The sequence below is a fragment of the Nelumbo nucifera genome, chromosome 4 (genome assembly GCF_055504915.1).
Source record: "Nelumbo nucifera cultivar China Antique chromosome 4, China Antique-T2T, whole genome shotgun sequence".
NCBI classification, from domain to species: Eukaryota; Viridiplantae; Streptophyta; class Magnoliopsida; order Proteales; family Nelumbonaceae; genus Nelumbo; species Nelumbo nucifera.
Window position 1 is genome coordinate 1,757,738 of NC_142652.1, and position 13,058 is coordinate 1,770,795.

Sequence of the window (13,058 nt, forward strand, 5' to 3'; positions counted from 1 at the left end):
AAACAGCCTAAAACTGTTGTTCAGGGCGGCGATTCAATTGCCTGAGTCAATGGGTCGCTGACCAAATCAAGGGTTTTTGGCCTAGAAATGGGTAAAGGGTGAAATCAAGTTTCAAAATTTTGCAAAGTATCGGACTGTATCAACCGATATGTATCGTTCCAGTACAAGTTCGATACATGGAATGCATAGAAATTATCTGTAGTGTTTCTTTTCGTATGTCTTGGTCTGTATTGGACCGTTTCAGGCCCTGTATCGAATTGCTTCGGGTCTGTATTGGCCGATCCGAAATACAGCCTGATACAAGTTCCCTTCTCTCTCATTAATTTCATTAAATTATATTTAAGGCCGAATTATCTCATTAATTTTACATTTACTCCTATATTTAAATGAATTTTTCTCTCATTAATTAGTTAATTACTTCTGTAATTAATGCATAATTTTAAATTTGAATTTCAATTTTAGCGCCTAATTGAAATTTTCTTCTCATTAATTTCGTTAATTAATAACCCTCTTTCTCATTAAATTTGTTTTGTTAGTATAAAACTACAAATTAGCAATAGCAAGGTTCGAACCCTAGCCTTTAGACTTTAAGAACTAGAGGTAAACCAATCACCACTAAGCCATTCCCATTTGCTTGCTATAAATTTATGCATTCTTATTTTTAAGTAAATTTTCTCTTTTTCTTAGTATATGCTTATGAATAAATGTTAGAATTAATTATTAAAATTTGTGTATTAATAAATATTAAGATATATTATATTGATTATTTTAAAACTAATGCATATCAATAAACATTTTAGTTATTCCATCATTTGTCAATAGTTACTAAGTGTGTCTTGATATCTCGAAATTTATATAGACCATTAAATTACATTTTTTACTTTTAAATAACTTATTTATCGTTACTAATATATTTTTTAGGATTTATTTGCATTTTTTAGCATATTTATGCGTATCTTGATTTTTTATCCGTATCTATATGTATCCAAAGCGTATCCCGATATGTCTCTTAAAATTATCTTTCTGAGACACCTTACGTTTTTTATACTTTAAACCTTGGATGAAATGGGATCCGATCAGTTGCCTGGATGGTTTCTAGGCCAAATAGTCCAACTGGTTGTGTCAACGATGATTAGACTGATCAGTAGTAACAAATGACTTCATGAAAAATTCAAGTGCAGTTAGTGGGACACAGCCCTAGATGCAAAAAGGATCCCTTCTCAAGAGCTTACCTCTCTCTCTCTCTCTCTTTGATGACCATGACATGCTGAACAAGGCCTTACAAGACCAAGACATGCCAGTCCTAATGTAAATGCCTCTCCTCGCTAGATGTCTAGAGTATCTAAAACTAGCTTCACTAAAGTTTCTTGGTTGAATGAAAGCATATTTGGGCTTTTTAGGGTTTTCACCAAACATAGTTTCTAGGCTTTCCATGTGAGGCCCACCTTACAAAGCCAGAAGTTTTGCATGAAAGCCTTATTCAAAAGTCCCCAGCTTTTTGTTGTCTATGGGAATTGAGCGCAAGGCAATAAGTAGGACTAAAACAGAATGGACTGAAAATTTTAACAATAATAATAATAATAATAGGAGTACAAACTAGGGTATATAGGATTGGAGACTAAGAGATAATTCAATGTGACTTCTTCCATCATCTTCGTGTTAATAATTCATAACAAAATAGAGAGTGGTGCATCATGTAATAAGGAAAAATATCACTTTGGCTAAAAAAGAAAATTTTATAAAATAGTTGTAGTGCTAGCTATATTGTATGGAAAAGAGCCTTGACAGAATATCAAAAGGTTTGAACAAAGGAACCCGAGAGTATCTCCAATAGGTGATAAAATGATTATTAAGGTGGCTTGCTAATGAAAAAAAAAAAAGAAAAAGAAAAAAATGGCTTGCTAATGTTTATAGAAAATCAGTTTTTGTTCGAAAAAAAAAAGGTATTTTTTACAAGTTGAAGGAGCTAGAAGAGATAGAAACCAACAAAAAAGGCCCTGGGTGAAAAGGATATAAGCATCCATAATTTAGAGATGGATAGGATATTGAACATGGAAAGGCACAATAGGATTTAGGCCATGCTTTGGGAGTGCTAAGCACTTATTTTTATTTGGTACCCAATGTCTTCAAGTACTTGTTTTAAAAAATAAGCACTTGTTTCATATTGGGTGTTTGGTAGACTTTTTCTCCAATAAACACTTAAATAAGCATTTGTGACTATTTTGTCCTTCATTTTTTTTCAAAATTTTAAAATATACCCTTATGAAAGTATTTTTATTAAATTATTTTTATAAAAACACTTTTATGAAAGCACTTTTATAAAAGTACTTTTGTGAAAGCACTTATAAAAGTACTTTTGTGAAAGCACTTTTATAAAAGTACTTTTAAGAAAGCACTTTTAGGAAAGTACTTTTATGAAAGAAATTTAATAAGAGCACTTCTATAAAATTATTTTTCAAAAGTACTTTTATAAAAACACTTTTATGGAAGTACTTTTATAAAATTCAACTATGGATAATTTTATAAGTGGTATTTTAAAATTCAACTAGGGATAGTTTTGGAAGAAAAAATTGAATAAGTGCTTATTGTATAAGCACTTAAGAAAAAGCTAGAAATTTGGACTTAAAAAATAAGCGCTTATTTTTAAAATAAACACTTATTTTGGACTTATTTCCCAAACACCAATAAGTGCTTAATGGTGTGATCCCAGCCCAAATAAGTAGTTATTTTTAAGTATTCCCAAACATAACCTTAAATAAACGATTTCATATGATTGGAACACGGTTTATTACTTTTTTTTAAAAACAAACAACTTGTAGTTTTAAGTCGCATTAAATTCGAAATAAAGCACATAATTCGCATTAAGTCCTCACATGGTAGCACATAGAAACAGTCCTCAAAGTATCAATATTGTAAAGTGAACAATGTTAAGTAATGTACCAGCTGCATGCAAGTTCAAAACATCAATATATACAATTGGTACATGGTATATAGCTTATTGGATTTTTAAAAGGTTGGTATATATATGGTATGAGTTGGATTAATGTATGCATGCAATTCCAACTGTGCTGGTCTACAACATCAGTAATGTATTGTATATATTGATAAGTATCATGGATAGTGGCTTGATACTCAATTTCTTGCCTATCCAAAAAATGATCAAAAATAAAAAGAGAGAGAGAGAAATCAATTAAATTTTAATGAGATTTATATTGGTTTCGTAAGCATATTCATGCATGTACATTTAAATATAATGGGATGCGATGAAGGCGAATCTACCATAAGATTGGGATCCATCATCATATATGACATGTGTTGTTGAAACAGTTTTTTTGCTGGAAGGAGATCCGATTATAAATAGATTGAACTTGGATCACCCTTTATACTACATATTATAGTATGGAGATGGATATATTGCTCTTCAGTCTTCCTATTATATTCTGTATTTTTCAAAAATTTGCAAAATTCAATTCAGAAAAAAATGTTGCGTGGTGCGTGGAGGTGATCCTACTCTAGCTCTCAAATTGGGTTGTTTGACTGAGTTCAAATCTGTTTACCATACAAAATGCTGTGCCACATCCTGTGCACAAGATGCCACAAACCGTACATCAGGAACAGCTCTCCATGAATGACAATAATATGCACAAAAAATGTTTCCAATGTGCAGCTAGGTCCTGCATGTAGCCAGCGTCCTGTTATCGGTAGATCCCAACTCTGTTTGACTTGCTTCCCAATTCAAGAAAACTAAAATGTATGTTAGGAGCTGTTTGGTAACAGCTGAAATGGCTGAATTAAGAGACTTAAAATAGAATAATTAAATAACAAAATATTCAAAGTATAATGATCCAACTCAATTTCAAATTCACACATTAAAGAGTGCGTAATCTCATCAAAAGTTTATTCATTAAAAGACAGTAATAATCCTATCAATTCAACCGCTTGTAGTATTACTTTAGTGTTTTTTTTTTTTTCTTTTGAAAATACTAGTGGTGGAGTCAGGAATTTTGTTTTAGGGGGTTAGTTAATCAAGAAAATGAAATAGGGAATAGAAGATGTAGGGTTTGGAGAGAAATGGGGTGAGAAGGTTTGGATTTATAAATATTTTTTAAAGAATAAATAAACAAAAAATTTAAATTTTGAGAGTTGGAGTTTTAGAGAGTAATCCTTAACATTTTAGTTCAAATAATCAAATCTTGGAGGCACTAAAGACTCACTTTACTATATTTTTAACTAACAAAAAGTTTGGGGGGCCAACTGGCCAGGACCCCACCAATATACCTAGCTCCGCCCTTGGAGAATATCTTCATTGTTTTAAAAGCCTTAAATAAAATGAAGTACACTGCAATCCACTGCAGAATTCTGAAATTACAGTCTTCCATAGTCTATCGGTAGACCCCCCCCCTCCCCCTCATAAACTGCATCCTGCTACGGGTTCATCCCACCGGTTAAGAATTCTGAAATGGGCTGAACAGTCATTCTTGGAGAATACACTTCAGTGTTTTAAAAGCCTTACCCCATAGTCTATCGGTAGACCCCCCCTCCCCCTCATAAACTGCATCCTGCTACGGGTTCATCCCACCGGTTAAGAATTCTGAAGTGGGCTGAACAGTCATCCACTCTAATTAAAATTAGGCTTAAAAGAACGGTCATAGCACTGCCATAGTAGGACAGGCAATATTCGCAGTGCACCAAAAGATTCTATTAAAATTAAATCCTTAAAAAAGCGTGGACGGCAGGATTCGAACCTGCGCGGGCAGAGCCCACATGATTTCTAGTCATGCCCGATAACCACTCCGGCACGTCCACCAGATGCTAAAATTATGAGTTTAATGATACTTAACTACTAATTAATGATACATCCTTCATGAGTTTTTTTTTTTTGTAATTTCTTTTATTTGGAAGCCAAAAGACTAGATTTCATTTAACGCCAACAAATTACACCTCAGAAATTATCAACGACGGGAGTCAGGTATAAAGGACCACATCATTAAAGTATAATTTGATAACAAATGGAGTATGGTAGTTGAATTGAATATTTATTAGGGAAAATTCCAGATTAGTATCCTGTGCTTTGGGTTTAATGCCACTTTGGTCACTTAACTTGAAAATGCAACAATTTAGTATCCAAACTTTCAAAAAGTGTTAATCTAGTACTTACCATTAACCTGTTCGTTAATCAATCATTAAGTGTTATTTGAAAAGACATAAATACCCTTCAAGTATCATCTAATTCTCTTTATCAACCATCTAAACGTTGACAAAAAATGAATAATCCCAAATCCTTGCCTCCTATTCAAGAAAGTTGGGGTCACTAGAATGTCCACTGAGACATAATCCCAACTTTATTGAATAGAAGAGGCAATGATTTGGGACTGTTCATTTTTTGTCAATGTTTGGATGGTTGATAAAGAGAATTAGATGACACTTGAAGGGTATTTATGTCTTTTCAAATGGGCACTTAACGGCTGATTTACAGGAAGGTTAATGGTAGGTATTAGATTAGCACGTTTTAAAAGTTTGAGTATTAAATTATTGCGCTTTAAAATTCAAAAACTAAAGTGGCATTAGACCCAAAGTACAGGGTATTAATCTGAAATTTTCCCTATTTATAAAGTTAAAAAAATTGTGAATAAATTACTAAAAATGCCTCTGAACTATATGACAATTACAAGAGTACCCCTACAGTGTCATTTATCAACCCAGTTTCCGGTCTTCCATTTCAGCTGGAGACGTGGGGTTTGTTTCGCAACACTTCTATTCAATTTGTGTCACATTTCTATTCCAAACTCATCAAACAGCTATTTAGATTATGTTCGGCTTGATGGAAAATAAGAGAGAGAAAAAGTTAAGACTTCTAAAACTTCTTAAGAACTTTCTCTCGACTCTGCTTCTCTCTTATTTATTATCAAGCTAAACATGTTGTAACTTAAGCAGTATTGCGTAGCAACTTTACTTGTAGTCCCAGCAAAGGATGTGTTAAAAGATGTTTGTTTTAGTAGTCAGGGCGATTAATTGATGCATTTTTACTTGATAGTTGTAGGACTCTCTCTCTCTCTGCACAACTTGTAAAAGCAAACCCCATGTAACAAGGGAGTTTACCAAATACCAATGTAAAGGGAAGGCAAATCGTTTTAGGCAAAGGAAATGTGAGACTTAATTTTCTTCAGAAAAGTACAAATAGGCCTAATGCAGATTTCTGATTTTGACTGCAAATTTATAAACATTTAAAATGTCAAAAAATCACACTCTATGCACCTATACCCATCTATGAATTGGTATCAATTCCAAGCTGACACCTACCCCAACTGTACTTTGTGCCTAAGAATTCTAACCCTAGGATGAACGGTCATTTTCCTTAATTTGTTTTATTTCGTTGATGTGAATTGAAATCTCAGTCATCCTATTGTTTGTGTGCGTGGGTGTGTGGTTGTCTGGTTAGCTGTTTATAATTGTCTTCCCCAAACTAAAATGTTGATGGTGGCTCATAGCAGTTTCAGGTTCAATTGTGGCTGGTGAGGACTCCTTTCCTGCATGCGATTAGCCGATTAGGATCCCAAAACATTTCAAGGATTAATCTATTTGGGGTCATTGAGTTGTTTTGCAACCCTAGTTGCAAGTAATGTTTTCTCGAGTTCAAATCAGTCCCCCACGAGATTGCCCCCTACAATGTCCCACAGCACATCTCCGCCCTGTATTGAGAACATCTCCCGATGATGACATCATCATTTCTGAGATTATCATCGGGAGATGTTCCCAATACATGACGGGGATGTTGTGGGGGGCAATCTTGTGAGGGGCTGATTTGGTCTCTGTTTTCTTACATTATTCATATAGAGTTTTTAGTTAAAGCATTTTGTGTTGAACAGAAGGTTTTTAAAACCAAACCAGATAGGGAACCATTCTGGCAAGGTTTAAAATATTGATATGCCCGATATGCCGATAGAGGCGTATCAGGCGAATCGGTACTATTTTTTACTTTTTTTATTTTTTTCTGAAACCGGTTCAGGGGGCTGGTTTAGGGCTCCTCCACCCCCTGAACCGGTCAGACCCCCGATATACCCACTATAGAGGCGCATTGGAGGGGTCTCGGAATGATACGTATCGGCCGATACAGACTGATACGTGTCGATACTTTGAACCTTGCATTCTGGATCCGGTTCCTAGGTCGAATGGTCCAATCACCCGGTTCAGATGGATGGCCCATTCTGAAAAAAAAAATTAGAAAAAAAACGGTCAAAAACCATTCCTAGGTCAAATTATTTGATGGTTTGACCCGCTCGGATCAGTGTTTCGCTGACCAGATCAACGAGCTAAAATGGAATCGATCAGATGACTGGTTCCCAGTTGTTCCGATCTGACTATCTGGTCCGATCCGGTTTTAAAAACATTGGTTGAATCCATGGGCTGTTGCGATAACAGTGTTTAGGTTACATTTGGTATTGGTGTTGCTTCTTCACGAAACATTTGGGGTTTATCTATAGAAATTGGTGTTAAAAATATAAGTTGTTACTTGAAAGTTGAAACATCAAATTGTGTTTCAACACTAAACAACAATGATCCTTCCCACATGCATTTTCTAGTTGAAGTGATTCCCTTGTGTGATGTGACAATTCATCTTTTTCCTCAGTTTCTATTGATCAACTCCAAAACGTTTCATGAAGAAACTGCAGTAGTATCAAACAGGGGTGGCAACGAGCCGAGCTTTCCACGAGCTGCTCGAGAATGGCTCGTGAAAAGCTCGGCTCAGCTCGGTTTCTGCCGAGTTCGAGCCCAATTCAGTGGCTCGATTATTAAACAAGCTGAGCTCGAGCCTACTAGATCTTGGCTCGTGAGCTGAATCAAATATATATATATATATATATATAATTGATATTTAATATATAATATATATAATAAAAATATCATAATTATTAATTATTATAGTTCTTAATTTTTTAAATATAAAATAAAAAAAATTATATATAATTTTTATTTTTATAAAATATAAAACGAGCCGAGCCGAGTCGAGCCGAGCTCGAGCTTATGAACTCTTGACTCGAGCCGAGCTTGAGCTCAAGGTTTTGGTTCGAACCGAGCTCGAGTTTGAGCCTTATAGAATAGTCTCGAGTCGAGCTCGAGCCTGGTACTATTCGGCTCGGCTCGAATCCACCCCTAGTATCAAATACGACATTAATTTACTTGGGATAATTGGATAGTTGGTGCATGTAATTAATGGAAAATGTTTGTTAAAATGAGTGAATAAAACCATGGTTTTTAAAAACGAACCGGTGAGAGGTCCATTACCAGTTCGAATGGTCCAACCGTTCGACCCAAACGGCTGGCCCATTTTGACAACAAAAAATAAAAAAAATGGAAAATGGTTAAAACCGTTCGAATGGTTCGAACGGTTAACCGGCTGGTTTAGCGGATTGCTGACCAAAGTCAACGGGTTTGGGGGAAAACGGAACTGTCTGGTTTTTTCGGTCCGGTTTTGAGAACCATGAATAAAACTATTAATTTGTTTGAAATTGCTCTGTATAAGAAAATAGATACCAACTCTGGTTTATTATAAACAGTAAGGTTCTAGAACGTTCATATTAAGGTGGCTTGGGCAAAATTGGATTTGGAAGGTTTGAACCTTGACGATACTTGCAGCCAAGGTTTGAACTCGACAATACTTGCAGCCTTATGCGTGGTTTAGCATTTGAATCTCTAAACATATGTTTGGCATCGATGCTGCATATACAACACTATTTTTTCAGAAAACAGTGTTGTATATGTGTGGGTTGGAAGTATTGTTTTCTGAGAAAATGGTGTCTATTTTGCTGCCTGGTAAGACATTTTTTGGGGTAACAACAACACTTCCTGTTTGGTACCAGTGCTTCATATCTATTTTCAGTATTGGTACCCATTATAGGAAGTCCATGCCACTGCCACATCATGTCCTCGTTGGCAGGAACAAGCGCTAAATTGAGAAAACGTCAAATTTGACATTTCCCTAGATGAGCCCGGATCTCCTGCCCATGTTTATTGCAGCCACACATAGAGAACATCTCATCCTCTGCATAGTATTATGCAGGGGGAGATGTTCCCAATTCACGAGGGGTGGTGTATTGTGGGTAGGCGTGGGCAGAAGATCCAGAGTCTCCCTAGACCATGCCTTCTCAATTTCCAAGGTGTGATTTGGAGCACCGTTTTTTATGAAAAAACGATTCCAAATGTATTACCATTTTCTAAAGCACCGATTTTTCCAAATGTATTACCATTTTCCAAACGATTCCAAATGTATTCCAAATGTATTACCATTTCTGAAGCAACGGCATTGATGCCAAATACCGCCCAAATCACCCATTGTTACACTACTACCTTCACCTATGGTATTTATTTAATTATTTGGGCTGTTTCACATAGAGTGGGTCTTACCCTTCTTTTTTGCTGATTTGCATTACAATATTTCTTACATCTTACAAACAAAACCTTTAAAATGGGGTTCATTTTTATATTATCTATTGATTTGATATTCATATAGGTTCCATTTTTAATTTATAAATGTTGAAAAAATCTTAAGAAATATGGCTATAACAGTTAAATCAGGTTTTCAATCAAGAATAGATTCAAACTGCAAGGAATTATATATAACAAAATAATAATGAGTGGGTGGATAATTCATCAATAACATCTCAACTAGTATACTCTCTTTGAAACCAATTTAGCAACCTTTCGAAGTATTTTTGTACATATAGAAGGTTTCTGACAGTCCGCCTCCATAATATAACAGTTTTTTAGCCTTGGCGTATGTACACCCACAGCCCAAACCAACGAACCAATGTACTATATATATGCCCACAGCCCAGAGCATAACTCCAAGACTAGAAGCTAGTTGTAAAGATGGAAATTTGCAATTGTTTTGACAATAAAGACAAAACATCTCCCACTAATTTTGGGGGTTCTTCCACAATTAAGAGAGTGTGGATTTACAAAAAAGAATGTTAGAAAGTAGACTCCAAGGAATTAAAACATTAAATACCTTAAAAATATAAATAAATAAGAACCTTGGACCCACACGCATGGCATGATAGGCGAAAAGGCATGTGTGCTAGACCTAGCTTGGTACAATGAATACGTGCAGGAGTTCAAATGCACTCTCTCTACAAGCCATATAAGACGTAAATTAAGTATACAAAACAATAGATAAACATAAGAGGAGTTTTCTTCTTTCGTAGTCGGAATTGGAATCAGAATGATCTATTTCCATAGTATGTTTGGTAAGGGGGGGGGGGGGGGAATTGGAATCGACATGAATGAAATTTCATTCCCAAGGGAGGGGCAGTGAATGGCCATTCTCTCAAATGGAAGAAATGAGAATCGAACTAAACGGAACCTTAATTCATGTGGGACTCAAGATACTCCACTAACAAACAAAACAATAACATAAAATAAAATGGATTTAATTTAAACCACACAAAACTCAAGAAAATTACCAACAATAAATAATAAGAAAAATTATTTAATATTGTATTAATTAATTAATTACAATATTTTAAATTCAATTATAATTATTCCACTTGAAAAAAAAAATAATAATTCAATTTTAAAATTGATTTATTCTAATTTTAATTTCTAATTAAGATTTTCAATCCATTTGAAAGTAATAAAATTAATAAATATTAAAAAAGTCATTTATTTAAAATTTAATAAAAAATTATACCCATTAATCATTAAAGATCCATTTAAAATAATAAACATAATAAAAAATCATTGATTAAATGTGGCTCATTAAGATGAGGTTCCGTTTGCTTCACTCTCACAGAATAAAGCAAGGTTTTTATAACCGATTCGGACAATGAACCGATTAGGGATCCAGTTCCCAGGTCGAATGGTCCGACCGTTCGAACCGAACAGACAATCCCTTATGACAAAAAGATAAAAAATTAAAAAAAAATTAAAAAACAGTCAAGACGGTTGAATGGTTTGAACGGTTCAACCGCTTGGGTCAACAGTTTACTAACCAAATCAATATTTTCTTGGCAAAAATCCAGTTTGTCTGATCCGATTTTGAAAACCATAGAATAAAACCCACATCGTACAGATCCGTTTAGTTGCTCCACTTGGGGCTGACTGGTTTATTTGGTTACAACTTACAAGTTTTCCTGGAATCATAGTCGAACCCGAAATGAAGAAGAAAGGTGGCAACGCAGGCGGGTAGAAGACGTAGAAGTAGAACTGGTGCCTGGTGGGAGTGGGACCAAAGAAAGCCCTCGCATAGGGTTTGGGGTTTCAATCTACTACACTTCAGTCTTCCACATGGTTAACGGTAGGTTTCATATAAAGAAAGAATTTTGGCGATAAAAGATGGTAAATTTCTTAAACTATTCCTTTAAGATTTAGGAATTGACTAGCTATACCCTATTGTTTCAATATTGTTTTAAAATATTTATAGTGTTTCAGGCAATTGTCGTTATTGTTAAATCGTAACGAAAAAATAAAATATCAAATTTACTCTTCATTATTTCTCAACTTTTCAAAATAAAACCCTACTGCAAGAACAGGATTTTTCATCTTTTTAGAAACTTAATTGTTGCTCTTCTTGGACTTCTTTAGTTTGTAGTTTATCTGATCATTATCGTTTTCACCATCTCTTATTATGTCTCGTTTCAGAAGAATAGCAACGCTATGCTTCCTATCACAGCGAAGCTGTCGTACCATCACTAGTGAAGGCAACTAGGCAAGGATGAGTGGAGGGCTCAATAATTCCAATGACAATGGGTTTCTGTCACTTTGACTTCCCAAATCAACTCACAGAGGTGGTTAACGTCCTCAAGTGATGCTCTTTCTCTAGGAATTAGGGAATCGGTGTATGAAGGATGTTTTTTCAATTGAATTACATTGCATCCTTATCAATCTTCCTAATTGGTGCATTTTTATTGAGAATTTTATGTTGTGTTTGAAAGCGATGTAAATATGTAGAGTGTAAAATGGTCCACATAAATTATAAAGTTGAGTTAGTTTTGCTTTGACAAATTTATCTTCTTATCAAATTAATTTTTAGCTGTAATGGATGTAAACATAAATTCCAATAAAACATATGCCTTTTCTTTTATCAAAAGCCCACTTGAATGCAAATTTACTTCTTTTTTATTGATGTACTTTTTTTATATCTTATTATCAATATAAATATGCATTGGTCTATCATTTGTCAATGCATAAATGTAATGTTGTCAAATATAAACAAAAGTGAACTGAAGTACAAATTAGGGCTGTTCATAAGAAGACCCAACTCGACCAAACCGATCCGAACCGAAACCGACTTAATAATTAGTAGTTAGTTCTTAGTTAGTAGTTACAGCCTACTTAGTTCATACTTAACTAAGTTGTCTCTATCCTAGTTACAACCTAACTTAATTTCTAGTCTTCTAGTTAGAAATGACATTAATGGCAAGTATTGTAAGACAATTAGATAATAATTTTTTTTTTTGAAAAGTTTAAAGAAAAAAATCAAAGGATCCTAGTTTTTATGGTCTTTTATACCAAATAGGCAACCAATTACAATTAGAATTAGGTATAATTTTTTACTTAGATTAGAAGGTTTCTTGAAATATACAAATTTCAGTATTCTTTCTCTAATAGAACTAGGTGTCATTTTTTGCATCAAATTTCAGTCTTCTTTCTCCAATCTACCAATTTATTACCATGTTGAACTTAGAGCCGAAACCGACCCAAATTGACTCAAATTGACCAGGTCAATTTTACTTAACACAGGGTCGATTTCAGTTTCAATTTCAGGTAACCTGACCAAGTCGGATCGATTGGAAAAATCTCAGCAAACCGACCCAACCCGACCCATAAACAGCCCTAATACAAATTTATCCTGCTTTATTTGCATCGTTTCCAAACACAACCTTAGTGATTTGGGAATTGATTCTGATAGGCGACAACAGCCTTCCTGTATGGTTGTATGTATTTTGGTTTCTCCGCTCTTCAAGTTAATTGTCCCTCTTTTTCTTTCTGCAATAATGAAGAACATCAAGAGATCTGGAGAGAGAGTTCTCTCGCTGATGTCACCGCTGATCATTACATTC

At 34.6% G+C, this 13,058-nt stretch overlaps 1 non-coding gene across 1 annotated transcript; it reads right to left on the reverse strand.

Annotated features, from left to right (window-relative positions):
- Positions 1 to 4,724: 4,724 nt before the first annotated feature.
- Positions 4,725 to 4,806, reverse strand: TRNAS-AGA (transfer RNA serine (anticodon AGA)). Its single transcript has one exon. It is a non-coding gene; the product is annotated as a tRNA-Ser (tRNA).
- Between the last annotated feature and the right edge of the window lie 8,252 nt (positions 4,807 to 13,058).